Source organism: Plectropomus leopardus, chromosome 9 (genome assembly GCF_026936395.1).
Source record: "Plectropomus leopardus strain MGB_pleo_1.0 chromosome 9, ASM2693639v1, whole genome shotgun sequence".
Lineage (NCBI taxonomy): Eukaryota > Metazoa > Chordata > Actinopteri > Perciformes > Serranidae > Plectropomus > Plectropomus leopardus.
The window spans coordinates 23,455,980-23,471,664 of record NC_142184.1 but is presented as its reverse complement, the minus strand read 5'-3'; the positions used below and the strand labels follow the sequence as shown (position 1 = coordinate 23,471,664).

General features: G+C 38.9%; 1 protein-coding gene and 1 long non-coding RNA gene across 7 annotated transcripts in view; one reads left to right on the top strand and one right to left on the bottom strand.

The window, feature by feature from the left end:
- Positions 1-9,587, bottom strand: part of chl1a (cell adhesion molecule L1-like a) — a 63,121-nt gene extending 53,534 nt beyond the window's left edge. For all 4 annotated transcript variants that reach the window (XM_088082279.1, XM_088082280.1, XM_088082281.1 and 1 more), the window contains exon 1: positions 9,449-9,587. The gene's annotated coding sequence lies outside the window, so the exon portion shown is untranslated. The remainder of the gene's footprint in view (positions 1-9,448) is intronic.
- Positions 8,494-15,316, top strand: LOC121947486 (uncharacterized). 3 transcript variants are annotated; one of them, XR_015777527.1, is made up of 4 exons: positions 8,494-8,629; positions 9,453-9,609; positions 9,730-9,837; positions 10,950-14,849. It is a non-coding gene; the product is annotated as an uncharacterized LOC121947486 (long non-coding RNA). The 3 variants fall into 3 exon arrangements; XR_015777528.1 differs by lacking the exons at positions 8,494-8,629; positions 10,950-14,849 and adding exons at positions 9,154-9,264; positions 14,860-15,316; XR_006106080.2 differs by lacking the exon at positions 8,494-8,629 and adding an exon at positions 9,154-9,264.
- The last annotated feature ends 369 nt before the right edge of the window (positions 15,317-15,685 follow it).

Below are 15,685 nucleotides of genomic sequence, written 5' to 3'. Positions count from 1 at the left end.
CTTGTGAGAAACTCATCTGAAATAAATTACTTATCCGCTTACTCATGATGCGCTGGCAATCACTGAGTTATGAAGCATCTGCTGCAACATGTCAAGAGACACTGAGTCACTTTACCCAAGTGCACACTTTAAGCTATTCCTTAAACATCATCACATGTGAAGCAAGCGCCGACAAGGTCTCACAACACATAATCAATCTGACAAGAACAACCTTTTATTTAAATTGAAATGTTTTGAAGAGAATAGAGCTCTGATACTTCATTTATGAGTCGTGTCATTTCAATCAGTGAGAAAAGTCAACTAAAACACAATCAGGGTCATTCTAATATAAGGGTGACTGATGGTGGATAAAATATGCTACAATTGCAGCACTAAAGGCAGATGAGGCTTTTTATGTGGAAATTAACTCCAATTTCAGCCTGTTTTAACCCAGTTTGCCCTTAATCTGGTACGTCATTGGTATGGCGCAGAGCCAATGGCGCTTGAGAAGACTCATCAACTCAGTAGGGCTAAATTACTCTTGAGACAGGAAACAGAGGAGCTGTACCTTGCATCACCCTGTGTGAGTGATCACTGCTCACTGCCTCACTGCTGTCTTACACAGGCCCATGACAGGGGTACCCCTGTGAAAGTGTCAGGGCCTTGCTTCATTTGCATTTTTGGAACACCATGAATGAAAGTGTTTGTTCTGGTCTGCGCGCCCAATTGAAAGGGTCCATTAAAGAGTGTTTTAGGGGTTCCACTGTGTTGGGTCGGAAGTTTGGGAGCTGGTGTACGGAGGAAAGTGCCAGAGCAAAGTAAAAAAAATTGTTCTGAAGGACATGGTGGCCCGTATCAATCTGTATGCAGATGAGACACTGCTTGATGTCTTTCTGCATGTGAACAGGTGGGCCACATAACAAGTGGCAACATCAGTCAGGTTTGTAAATCAGCACTGAACTTGTTGGCAGGTTGTGATTGAGCCCACAGTGGCTGTTCTCACATTCAGAGCCAAGTAACAACTGAAGCCTGTTTACTGTAAGTCAGAGATTGCAACATCCCCCCTGGCAATTCTGCTGGCTATCAATTATCAAATACCTCACTTTCTCACACCATGGTGCTGCTAGGAGTAAGGAAGACATTAGGAAGACACCTGCAGTGCACAGCCCTTACTGCTACTAATGAATGTGTTCTGTTTTTTTCCTGAACATTCAACATGCAGCTGTTGGTTAAAAAATAATACTGGAAATATATAGAAATTTGAAAAAAACAAAAAAAACAAAACATGCTCATATACAGAGTGTGGGTGAGGTGTGTATGGTACAGGCACAAGTCTCATTTCCCAGATCAACAACATTGACCATTAGCCATTGATGCTTTATTTTAATGATTAATGGCTGTTTATTATCTGAATCTTAAAGTTAGGGTAGACAGAAATCTGGAAAAAGCAGACTTTTTTGTTTATTGTCAGACTCTTTTAGTCCATCTACCTTTTTTGGGTTGCTTTGCATATAGGCAGTTATTGTCAGTAACTATCACTGCAGGATTCTTCATCACTGAATCAGGCTGACCTCGAAGGAACGTGCACACGCATCTGTATTAGTACAACAGCCAATAGGAATACCCCGTCTCTGAAATGACCTGTGGTTGGCCAAAGTCTCCCATTGCAGGCTAGATTTTCTTTAGATTGAAAACAGAGCCAAGAGGGGGTGCAGAAGTCTAGATCTCTCCCAGACCACTTAAATTATAATATGCTCAAAGTTTATTATGAGTAAAGTGGAAAAGAAAAACATCCCAATCTATAGGGGCATTTCCTTACAAGTTAGCTTGTAGCTAACATTTCACCAGTAAGAATTAACAAATACTTCAGAAGGAAACAGGAGGACTCTTGCTATGACTGGGCCTACCTATGGTTCAACATACTTTTAACGCAGATTAATGACAGTGGTTTAACTGTATTACCAGAATTTTGTTCAGCGTTCTGGTATGAAATTTCAGCACACCCCTATAAACCAATCAGAAAGTATTTATGTATCTCTTTAAAGTGTTTTCAGGAGCCAGGGTATTATCATAGTCAGCAGTCCTTCATTTTTAATGTAACAAAAATAAATAATACTGCACTGCGATGTGCAGATTTATACCAGGGGAAAGTCAGAAATTCAAGTCAAAACAAATGTTTCAAGCTGTCTCACCTTTTTCTATTCAAAAGAGCATATCTGACAAGCAGGGGGATGCATGCTGATTTGCCTGAACCTTTACATGGCCTGATGACAATGCAGATGCATATGAACACCTGCTCTAAAGGTAGAACTGCAAACAAGAGTCTTGTGTAAGATTAGTGTGAGTGAGGTTGTGACCTGGTGAATGGTGCAGGGAGCGAGAGAGAGATTATAACAGACAGAAAGCGAGATGGGGGAGCAGAAAGTTTTGGGGGGTGATATCTACAGCGCAGGAGAGAGAAATCCATGGGAATTCAGCTCATTTGCATATGAATCAAATTCCAGCAGCAGGAAAAGACAGACACTCAGTTCAGAGCTCGTTGTTAGGAATGCCAGCGGTGGATGAGCAAAATCATTGGGCTGAGAGCAAGGGTCAAAGTTAATCCTCCCATGGTGTGGTATAAAAGTAGAACTAAGGATTTCAGAGGCCTGGGGGATAAAACAACATACCATGACACACTAAATTCATGCTTGTCCAACATGTACAACGTACTCACAATCGGCGGGGGGGGGGCTGAGGGAGACATCCCAGTGGTGTTAGCACCGATGAAAGTATATGAAGATGGACAACACGTCTTCATTCTCTTCCCACAAAAATGAAGCCAAAATATCCCAGATACAGTCGCTGTCATCTTGCACTGATGAGGTCATTTGAAGCCTGAGTCTGCACATTAGTTATCCCCACAGTATCAAGTTTCGAGGCATACACCCGTCCGACAGTTGCGAGCAGCACCACTGATCATGAGCACACTGATCGGCACACAGTTATCAATCATGTCACTAAATCCCCTTTTTTGTAGCATCAAATAACTAATTAACGTATCAGAAAAATTACCACTTGAACATATGTCAGTGTGATAAGAACTACCTTAAATGTCAGAAAACAATTTGGAAAAATAAGCGTACTTTGATCTTTTAGCTTGTCCCATTTGCTAACATGGAGGGGCTGGGGTTTATGACCTGTACTGCAGACAGCCACCAGGGGTCGATCAAGTTGTTTTGCTTCACTTTTGGGGAACTGCTCATTTGTCTTTATATACAATCAATGGTTTGCTTAAGGTTAGAAAAAGACCGTTTACACATTTCTACTCATGTTATTGTTGCATGAGGGTTGAAAACGCAATCGTATTTACACTTTTCCTCAATGTGGTCACATTGTTCCCTGACCACCTCTGAGGATAGTTTGGCCAATCACATCAAAATCCATCCTACATTGATGTGGTCAAGCACTATCCGATTACAGAAAATGTATTTTAATGCAAGGTGTAAACGGGGTCTTTGTCATTCATTCTAATAAACTAAATGTTTATTTTTTCCTGACTGTTGGTAAAAAAAAAAAACAGTTCATTTGTGACATTTGAGAAACAGTTCACTATTTTCTGGTGTTTTATAGCTAAAACAATTAATCCAATTAATTATTTCAGTACAAATATAAATACTCTGATACTTAAAGCACATTTTGTGGATGTCCAGTTTTACTCAGATAAAATTAAGAATGCAGGACTTTTACTTGTAATTCACTATTTTTGTCATTATACTACTTTCAATTAGGTAAAGGATGAATACTGTTAACTTTATACAAAACTGAGAATCAAGGAAAACACTGGGAATGCTGCAATGGATGAACTAAAACAGAGGTGTTTTGAGCCTTCAATGACTTGTTTAGGCTCATGTAGATCATCCGCAGGAGAACATGTATGAACATGAAAACCATGCGTCATAGCCAAATTCTTTACTCCTGTCAAACATAAAGAACCTCTTATTATGTTTCCGCACACGTGCTCGCTGTACAGCGAGATTTAATGTTGATTGTGAGACATGTCTTGATTTTGAACAAGACTATCTAAAGTTGCCCTCCTCTCCACAGGTTCTGGTACCAAAACAAAACAAAGTTTGTGATGATCCACTGAAAAATCTGCAGGTGGTGACCACAGGCAGAGGAGGATGTTTACTTCATAGTCTGGCAACTGGAACATGCTGTCACTGTCAACAAGACGATGTGCTGTATGTCACAATTTATTTCTGTATTTCTATCTCAAAGTGAGCGTTTGTCTTGAAAGAGGGGTCTCAACAGTGAGGGCACTGTTCAAAAGCAGGACTCCATATTAATGCCATGAAGAGCATTTCGAGTGCCAGCAAACCATGTTCCTCCCTTGCTAGGAGGAATGCAGCCTATTGTCAATTGAACTTGCACAAAAACTCCTGAAAGTGCAGCATGGGGGGTAGAGGGAGGCTACATGACCGCCCTCGAAGCCGGATCATCCCACTCCTCTTGTGCTTGCTGGAGAAACTTCAGTTACTCCATTTCAGACAGGGTGCAAAGTTATTTGTGCCCCCTGTGTGAGGCGTTGATTTCACCAAACAGTTGTCGGCTGGAGTGGTCACGACCTTTGCTCTGGGTTGTTAGGAGGTGCCAGAGTTGAGAGGCAGAAAGCCAGACACCATGGTAACAAGACTGCTGGCATCTACGCTGGAAAGATTGACTAGGAATTTTAAAGACATTTCATACAAGCTTAATCCCTTGATGGGTGAAAGTTTTGATGCCAACAAATCTGTCAACAAATGTGAAAAGGCAGACATGCTGAAGACACAATTAGTTTCTGACAGTGACCCCTCTAATTTAAACTGATGTGTTGACGGTGGCAAGTTCCTGTGTCAGTGACTCCTGTAAATATTTCACAAGCATTCCAAATGGGGACTGGCCGTCCTCGGAGTACAGCAATAAATTCCTGCACCAAATACACACATCGGTGCACAACCCATTTAGTTTCTCTTTCACGGTCATCTTCTGACCAACCAAGCATCATTAAATTATCAAGCGAGAAGTGGGGAAGAGATTTCTGTGTTTCCTTTTATGGCACAGAAGCAGGGAGTTACTACACAAACTAATACTCACAGCAGGAAAGAACATGGGAACGACACAGCAGAACCACCTGCCAGTCTTTATCAAACATAAAAATTCTCCTTCAGATTCTTTTTATCTAATTTTTTTGTTTTGGCATGCTGGTTGATGAAGGAAGGCACTGCCATACTTAAGACTGGACCAAAAACAAAAAGATATACTTAAGCCAATTTTAGTTTCAACAAGAATCTGACATGCAAGGACTAATTATGACATTATGTTACTGACAGCTGCTATCTTCTCAAGTGCACAGGCTGCTAAATTTATTCATGTATGCAGTATTCTCAGATTATCTTCTTAAACAGTACTTAAACAGTTAATCCACATGAAGGCTTTCTCCGAGGCTACTGATATGCAAAATATGTGATTATTGTGCTTCTCTGGAAAAAGCAAACACAATCACATTTCTTTTGAGAATTCATTTTTTTGCTTAAGGAATAAATGATATTTTACAACCTTTGCCATCTAAAGCACTCTTTTGCATTTGGTTTTTCAAATGGGAACATTGTAGCATCTCAAGAATATGTTCATTTACACATAGTTGTTTTTCCTACTGTAATTAGAGAGCTTTGCACACATGGAATAATTTTGGATCATATACTGTAGCTGTTTAACCCTTTGGACTCTACAACAGATATGGCCTGCTTATTTTGGTCTGCTTATTTTGATGGCATTTCTTCAGATTTCAAACACTACATAGCCCTACAATCTGCCTTACCTAAGCTAAAAGCTCATGTAAGTCAATACATCATAATCACTGATAAAAGCATTGAAATTGTGTCATCAAAAAAATACAAAAATCAGCCATGTTATTTCTTAGGATTTTACGAAATAAAAACACTAAACACTGATTTTTAAATGAAGTAATATAAAGGAAATATTTCTTAACAATCCATAAGTTATTTGAACTATGTACATGATTTAGTTCTTAAAATATGCTCAAATTTTATGAGTTTTTTTTTATCGATTTATACGCAAACAACAATCTCCCGCAGCTGTCCAATGGATGTTTGTTTTTAAAGGCTTTGACGATTTTTATATTTTGCAAGAATTAGAACCCTTTAATTGCCTTATATTAAGTGATTGTGTTTGGCTTCCCTCCTATACCTTCTAATTAAGGGAATACCCGACTGCGTCTGCCTCGTCAATAAAGTTCCAACACAGCGATCGATTCCTCAAAGCTCTCAGAATTTGATAACAAATGCGCACATTAAACCCAATGAATTCCCTCTGGAAGTAATTTGCAATCTAGACGTTTTCTTCTACAGCTAAATTAAATCATTAGCCCACAGTCTTACATGTAGTGGCTGCATGTTGTCTGCATGTTGTTGTTGACTATATAATTGACTGTCCTGGAGTTTTACTCTTCACAGCGCGTCACTGATTAAGTGGCTGAGAAACTCACCCCCCGCCTGGTAAGGCTCTTACACTGCACTAGCTGCGTCTGATGGATAACAATGAGCTGCTCAGTTGCTGACAGCAGCCAAATATACTCTGCTCTGTCACGACATATTTGGCTGCATTTCAAACGCATTCAGGGCATTAAACAATAACAGGATGTTGCATAAACAACATACAATATTTCATAATCATACAGTATTCATATAATATTTATTCTACAAAATATCAAGCTCTGGAAGTGTTTGTTTACGACATCTTCAAAGTCAGGGTTTTACCTAGAACTGCAATACTGAGTCAATACAGTAAAACTCCTCTGACAGGCTCTAATTATTCAATTAAAGAGGCTGCTGAAAGGCTATTATCTCTTCTATGTCTCTTGAAGCCAAAAAAGAGAGGTGGAGACAGCATGCCTGGCATGTGGCAACACATGCTGGACATACTTGTCCCAGGGTGACTGTGTGTACAACCTCTACAAAACCAGTAGGAACTGATACACTGAATACACTCTTTACATTTATGTTCTCTCATTGTTGCCACTGGGGAGCTATTTGCCTACGAAAGTTTTGATTTCCGTTTCACGGTGTCAAAGCATTATGACATTTCCAGCATGAATCCCCTGTCAGTTTGCATTCAATTGCTTGCTTCGATAGAAGTGCACTCAGACAAACCACTCACCATCTGACATTTAGAATTTATCATCCTTTCTCTGCCTCTAATAAACCAGAAAATGCCGGTGAGCCATGGATTTGGGAGGTTCAATTTATATTTGTAGAGTACGCTTTAGTCAAAACAACCTGCATGATACAGTGTTTCTTAGAGAGAAAGAAAAAAATATATTTAAGTCTTCACCCTGAAGAAAGCAGACCCAGAAATGTCAGTGTGTTTAAATAGTTGGCTGGATCCAAATAGAGCATGCAATGATCAAAAGAAAGTAATTAGCAGCTATTTGGTAATCTACATTTTTAAAGCTGAAGTGGCAACATTTGCTGGTTCCAGTTTCTCAAATATGAAGACTTGATGCTTTTCTGTGTCATAACTGAAAATATATCTTTGGCTTTTAAGTAGTTGAACATTTGAAGACATTACTTTATATACAGGTAAACAGTGATGGATATTTTTCATTGTTTTGTGGCCGACAAGTGCAAATGTGCCACTACAGCCCTAAGCATTTCCATTAGGAGAAACGTGCTGCAAATGTGAAACAATGCCAATCAAATAACAATTACAAGACGTCACAACAAATATGATCGAAACATGCAGTGAATTTTTAAAACGTGTTGCAGAAAGCCAAAGCAAATACATCAAGAGCAAACATGCTGCAAATGCAGAGATTATGTAAAATCAATAACACACAATCTGTGAAAACAAATGAGAAAGAAAAACACTGCATATCCCTTCAACACAACAAAGGTTCTCCAGACCTCTAAAGGAGCACTCAGTGGAACAGCTTGAATCAAAGATGTTGCCTATTTGTTTTCTATCACTCAACTTGTCGATTAATCAACTAAGTGTTGCATCACTTGTGCTTACCCTATTTATTGATATAGCTGAAAATAAAAATTCTGCAACCGTACTTTAGGCCTGTTATCATTTGTATTGTACATTCTGTGGTTTAGAGTTAATCTCTCTCTCCATGATCAACGGACTGACAGAGCCATCTCCACTGAGCCAGTTTTTTAAGACCACATGACCCTGTATATGTGAGGGGGAAAGAATCCGAGTGAGACCACACCACGCCTGAGTGATCACATAACTGGATGTTTATCAAACTTTAAATTAAAAGCTGACCCGTTTCTCATGTAACAGCTTGTTGTACTGTACAACAGATTTATTGAAAGCTTGGCCCGAACCTCACCACAGGGAGTGAGGATCCCAGGATTCCCCAATTACCACATTTCAGTCAAGTTGGGTCACACAAAGAGAGAGAGACTCGACCCATTTCACTATGACAAAGCTACAGAGGCTTGAATGGGCCGCCTTCACAGGGCTGAGCGTCGCCAAAGCACTGGGCAACTCACAGCTTCTCTTCACTTTCTGAGTGGCCAGACAGAGGAGCAGACACATAGAGAGATGTGATCTCACTATGAACCATCTGCATTCATGAAAGGCAGCCTGACTTCTGAGAGAGGTAAGCAAGTGGGTTTAACATGACTGTTAAGCAAAATCCCTCACATTTATGTAAATCTATGTATTTATGTAAACCATCAAAACTCAAAAACACTTCTATGAAATGTCTATTTAACACTCTTATTAAACCTGCTGTAGGAAGTGTAGTGATAAATGTTGCCCAGCAGGAGGGATAGGAATAAGACCATGCCAATTGTAATCAACACAGCCTACAAGAGTGAAAAGTGGCACAAACTCTGCATGCACCTCACTTTCATACACCTCTTCACAAACCATGAGTCACAAAATCCAGTAATGGAAAAGTTAAAAAAAATCACTTTGAAGTTCATTCTGGCTGAGAAGCAGCAGGAATAGCTACAATATGGTGGTTACAGGAAAAAATGTAAATCACATGAAAGAGATCACAGATTATTAAGATATGACATTAATTTATAATTTCGAGTTTTTCCAATACTGATGCCCGTGACCGAAATGCCTTCGATAATGCCTAATAGGCTATGCAGGATCAGTTGTCGTTTGTTTGTTTTTTTAAACCACTCACAGTAAGATTTTACTCACTGGCTCCAGTGACCTGCATAGGCACGGAGCCATTTTGGTTGTTTTGTCTGAGGTCCTCTGAGATCAGACAGCTTACAGGTGAAGTCTTTACCCGAGAACTGCTCCTGATTTACGCTGATTAACAAGATCTTGCAGGATGATGGTGTGATGAGTGTGGTGGCTTTTACCAGTTCTGACTTTATGCTAGCATCCTAGTTTACCTTTATGTGCCTCTACGTCTGTCACAAACTTGACGGGACATTAAGCTAATTTTGCATCTTACCCAGGAGAGGAGCAGCTGCGGTGTTGACAAGTCTTCCACCTCGAGGTTTCCTCTTCAGGAGAAGCTCATAGTGTCCAAAACTTAAAAGTTTTGACAACTTTTAGTCCGCGAAATGTCAAATATCACAACTCGTCCAGGAGGAAGACATTGCAACAAGCTAGGTACGTACTTTTTAACCTCAGACGCCCGCCGTGTGAAACTGTTTGACTGACGGCCAAAAGTGCGCAGTCAACAACTGCAACTATGACTCAAGTTTTCACAAGGTCCTTTCTCTATTTTAGAAGCGACAGAGGTCAAAGGACACGCGGGGACTCTGAAGACGGTGCGCGTGGAATGGCTGCTGTCATGTACTATAACCGGCTGGCACCCAGAGGCTTTGACTCAAATATGTGAGTATACAAAACACGGGGAAATATTTCATTGCGCGTGTGTGCGCGCGCGCCTGCTGAGTGTCAATCAAGGGGAAGGCGCGAGAGCGGCGTCACCCCAATACCCCAACCCAAACCCCTGAATTAAGACAGTACCTGGGTACAGTTTCACTTCTGACATTCAGCAAAGTTTATCCTCTTTATTAACCCTCTATGGTACGCACTATGATCCCAGTTGGTAAAAAAATGTTTGGGGTGTTTTTTTGTCTTAAAATAGACCAAGTAAACATAATGAAGAGACATTTTCAAAAAATATTATTTTTTTAGTAGTTTTTAGGGTTCGTTGCCATATGGCAACACCGTACCATAATGGAAAGTAATGAAAACATGAGAGTTTTGTTTAAAATTGTATGTAACATTTATTTTAAAACTCATGTTATAGTATAAACAATCCCCAGTAACCTGAACAGGCGTCAAGTAAAGTGTTACCCATTTTACACTCTCTTACTGGTAATACCTGTCACTTCACTTTCATCCTCACTGTCCTCCCTCTCCTCACTGTCTCCATTGCCCTCACTGTCTCTGTCCTCACTGTCCCCACTGTCCTCGTTCTCTGGTTCATAATCTTCATCCGTCTCACTGTCTTCATCACTCTCACTCTGTGTTTCCAGCAGCTCATTTTCCTTGTCACTGAATTCTTTGTCATCTTCACTATCATCTACTGGGAGGGCTAGTTCAGCCTTTTTCCGCGATGTACCATAAAAAAAATTTGCATTCATTCTGTAAATGGAAGAAAGATGTGTCAAATATCATCATATGCAATGTGGAAAGGACTCACAAAGTGCATTATTATAGTTTATAGACTATAGAAGATCAATGTACACCAATGCAATTGCAATGCAAGTAGGCCTATAACTAAATACAAAATGTTATCAACATGCCAGGCTAGCAATCCATAATGGTACGGTGTTGCCATATGGCAACGTACACATTTTTAACATTTTCTATTATTTATTGATCGACTACAGTGCAATAAACTACATGATAATGAACTTAACTAACCTATTGTTGAGTGTATATTTTTTTTCCTGTTGAAAAACTTCAAAAAACCACTTTTTTTGTTGAATTTTTAGGCGTCAAATGGTGAGGCTCCTGCCGTCGATGATGTCTGCAGAAAAGGGTTTCAAAATGGCCTATAGAAAGTAATGTGACAAATTTAAACACTGCTATTGGTTTACTTAGAACCCCACCTCTTTTTTAATGCATTGCATCATAACTTGGAATGTATTATCTGTGTGTAGAAGGCTTAAAATGGGGTTGTTGCCATGTGGCAACGCTGTACCATAGAGGAGTCAGTTACATTCGATATTGGGGATTTCAAAGGTCAATCATTGCTCATTCATGCACATCATTGCCTTTTTTGTACATCTAAAGACAATGAATGTCTTCTGAGCGGACTTTCCTCTCACATCCTCTACTGTATTTGCCTGCCCAAATGTAAAGGTGACACAGCTAAAGTACAATAACATAGAATTTCAGTGGACAGATACTGCTGTCCAATGTGACATCTCTCATGCACACTTAGAAAGAGTTGGTGAAAACACATGAAACTGTGCCAGTGTTCGCATGGAATGACACACCCATCATGAGTTCACTTCATGCTCCAGCTGCAACAGAGTCATATCAGCTTTGTGAGTGAACAAACACAATTAATGCTATAAAAAGGAAAAATGTGTTGTGTATTTTACTGTTCCAGAGGGCTGAAATATCCTGTCACCTGAAGTGTTCTTCAGTGCAGGTATGTTGAGAGAGAGCATTCTTGAAGATAAACAATAGACAAGCAACATAAGGCACTTTCAGATGCTCTTAGCTTGAGATTCAAGAAAATGTCAATTGAATGACATAAATCCAGACCATTGGAGCACAACAGCATTGCAGAGGAACACCATCTAAATTAAGAATACCAATGTGTTAGGCTATTTTCATGACCTAGGAGAGTTCAATCAATATTTGTGAACACGAGCGGCTCTCTCTCAAAGCCAGAAACCAGAGAATAAAGTCTCAAGCTTGTGATGACATCAAGTAAAGTCTGGAGCTGTTCATGTTTATTTATATTGTTGGGCTGTATTTTTTTTTTAATCAAAGCTTCTTAAATATGAATATTTCCTTCTCCTAAATGGTTGTAAATTGAACAACTTTTGGACTGTTTGTTGGAGAAAAAGCAGATAGAATATTAATTTAAACTTAAGAAAACTTTTTTCAATGTTTCATTATTTCCTAATATTTCATAGATCATTCACTGATTAAACAAGAATATATTAGTCAAATCAACCACCAATGAAAATAAGAATTTGTTGCACAGCTGTCTGTGATATTAATTGTATGTGTTGCACTCTGGCAATAACAAAATTGAACTAATACAGTGACATTTATATATGTTTTACATCTGACTCAGATTAGCTTAACTTGATTCACCAGACATATACATTTACCTTATTTTGTCGTCAACATACCGACAGCACAGACTAAGCATTTTGTTCTAGACGCAGTATATCTGTGTTGATCCTCACTTTGTAATCAAAGGATGTAAATCACAGTGAAGGATGCTCTGCCTCTCCTGTAAACTCCTGTGTAAAAATAGACTTATGTTGACAAGTACTGTTAGTTTGACTATATATTTGAGATACCAATTTCCAGGCTCACTTTGGCATTCAAGGTTAATGTTTGGCTTTTAAAAATGCTCTTGTGGCAAGGCCCTTTTATACAATTCTGCTTTTTGTAAAGCACAACTGCTGCAATACAGTTTCTCCAATTTTCGATTAGTTTATCAAAAGAAATGTTTTCTTCTCAGTCTTATAAAACCTTGATGCACTCAAACACTAAAAAAGTTTGCTCCTATCAACAAGCACAGACCATAAATGAAGCTCTTCACTCTCAAGTTCTCCATGCCATGCTCAGTTCCCACAATGTCCAAACTTAATTGTAGTGCTATAGAGAAGAAGCTTACATTCCAATTACCACTCAAACCAGCAGTGAACACTGTGTCCTGAACCTTGACATTGCCCTCCATAGAGAGAGACACCAGAGGACAGCTCAGAGACCGCACATTTTCACCCATTATAAGGCTATTGTGCTGCGCTGACCTGTAAGCTTGACCTCAAGTTGTGTTTCTGTCCGACTCAAAGCACTTCACTGCCGATAAGTGAGATCTATAGATTCCTCTCCACCTTTGTGTCTCAGCATGTATTAACAGAGGTAATTCCATAGAAAAACAATGTTTCTCCCAAACTGAAAACTCTTTATTAGTGTGTTTATCCTGACATGTCATAGAAATTCATTTTTTACCAATATATACAGTCTCAGCGGTAGTTCACATTGACCTCTGCCCTGTGTTTTCGAGCTACAGCAAAAACATGCAAAATATATTCGACAGAGGACAGAGAAACGCTAGTTGCCATAGTAATGGATGTACATTTTATTGGTGGCAGGTCTCGCCATCCTGTGGTATAACGATGCCCCCTAGTGACATCTCTGATGGCCTTGCACACCAGGGAAGTAGCAACACTATCCACAAAATAGTATTTTCACAGTCTCACTCCAGCCAGCTCAAAACATTAGAAATAATTTAACCAGGTTTAATTGTAATTTTTGGTAAATATTAGACACCATAACTTGTTGTTATCTGATTTTAGGGATTATGGGAAATGAGAGTTGACTGATTAATCTAAGTGAGAGTTCAGATTCATGTCCAATGTTAATATTACATAACATGAAACTTGTATCTATATCACCATGTCAATCTCATGCAGTAGATGGACAGTGTCTGTCTTTTCTAAGGTGCATTTGAGCATGAAATATGATGTCCACTAGCTGCACCTCCACTGCTTCTCACTTTGTTTGTGGGTGAATGTGAATGATATCCATGGATTTTTCAAGTAGTTAAGCAAGAAATATTATTTTGGTGTTTTGACTGCTGGGTCTGCTGTGCATATATTTTATTTATTGGAGTTAAACACTGGAGGGAGCTTTGGACCAATTTTGTTTGTTTCAATACTGCTGTCTTTTTAGATATTTTGTCCATCCAGCTGGTTTTTGGGCAATAAAATATTATGTTAGAAATCACCAAATCTACTGACCTTGTGTTTGAAGAAAAGATTATCCAGCTCATCCAAAATAAGTCTTTTTTGTGGCCTTGCAAGCTGGACTGGGGGCACCCTGGTGGCTTAGCAGCAGGGGCATTCTTAGGATTTGATGACATTGAGAATGGTCCATGGGGATCCTCACCTGTGAAATTTTTTGATAAACAAGCCCTATTTTGATGCTTTTTGTGCACTTTGGCATTTAATTTACCCCTAATTATACCCTTAATCCAAATTAACTATGAATTGTGATGTTAAAATGTTAGTAGCTGTGTGTAATCAGTGTTAGTAATACCCTACTTTACAACTGCCCTCATTAAAAATCATTGACAAAAGTTGTAAAAATAGTTAAATGTATGTATTTATGTTAACAGTGGTGGGATGTGAATACATTTACTCAAGTAAAAGTATAAACACAATGACAAATTATTAGATGTGGGGCTTTTTGTTATTATTATTAGGCTCATTTCTGTTTTTGAAATATATATGTACATACAATATGTACATTTTTAGATCTGGGGCTATTTAAAAAAACATTTTGGGCTAAAGTCTCAGATGCCCAGGCCTAAAGATGCCACTGCTCAATGGTCTAAGACCCACTCAGTATATACCATCTTATCAAACTTGTGATACCATTAGTGACCTCCAGTAAACTTTTGTCTTTCTGTATTATTTTTTCAGTCTAACCAGAAAACAATATAGCACTGACCTTCAGGCACATGGGAGAAGTTTACCCTCTGGCAATGGTGTAGTGGAGGGTGTACACAGGTTTACAAGTTATATCCATGTTTTTTTATGACTGTTAACAGTATACCCACCTCTCAGAGAAAAAGAAATTGGATTGTATGTCAGAGTATACCCACTTCCTCCTGGGTAACATCTTCTATCATATTCTTTCTATCAGAAAGCATTGAAGGCAGCAACCTTCAGATGATTGTCAAGAAGGATGAATGAAGCAGAGTGCAAAGAGGAGAAAGAGGAAAATGGACAAAATACAGAAAAAAATGTTTTTTCTTTTCAGTTTTAAGGGTTAGAGTCACGTTTAGGGTCAGTACTTGAAAACAATGCTGTGTATGTATTTAAAAATTATTCAGATACTGGTAATTTTGTTGCCCATTTATAAATGGCACATTTAGACACCTAATATCAAACAATCAGTACCATTATTGGTGCAATAAAAATCTTGAAAAAGTGACTGTAAGGTTTGATTTATTCCCTATATGACATATCTGACTGAAATTCAAACTAAATGCACTTGATAAAAATGTTCAGATTAAATTACAATCATAGCACAAAGGATTTACACTTAAAGAGATTTTTTCAGCCATATAACAAAATTTCAGCGGGATTCTGCAGTGTCATCTGCTTTTGACTGATAGTCCTTTTGCCATTGCAAGGCTGTCATGCAGACTGTGAATATTAGTGGTGCTTCAAGGATTATCCATAGTACAAGGCTAAACTCCTGCACACTGCATGAAATCATCCAATTTTGAGTTTCTTTGTATTGAGGACCAGCATGTGGGCGCATCGACCTGAAGATGTCAGAGATCTTTCTCTGTATGCATTCCTTTCAGTACAACTTTTTGAGATCTGCCTGCCACACAGAACACAGGTGTTCTTTGCAGTGTCTGATCTGACCAACCTTACCTTTAAGTGTGGAGGAAAGGGGTGTGGAAAGAAAGGAAATGATGCTGTGTGGAGCAGAGCTCTTTGTGAATCAGAATGCTTTG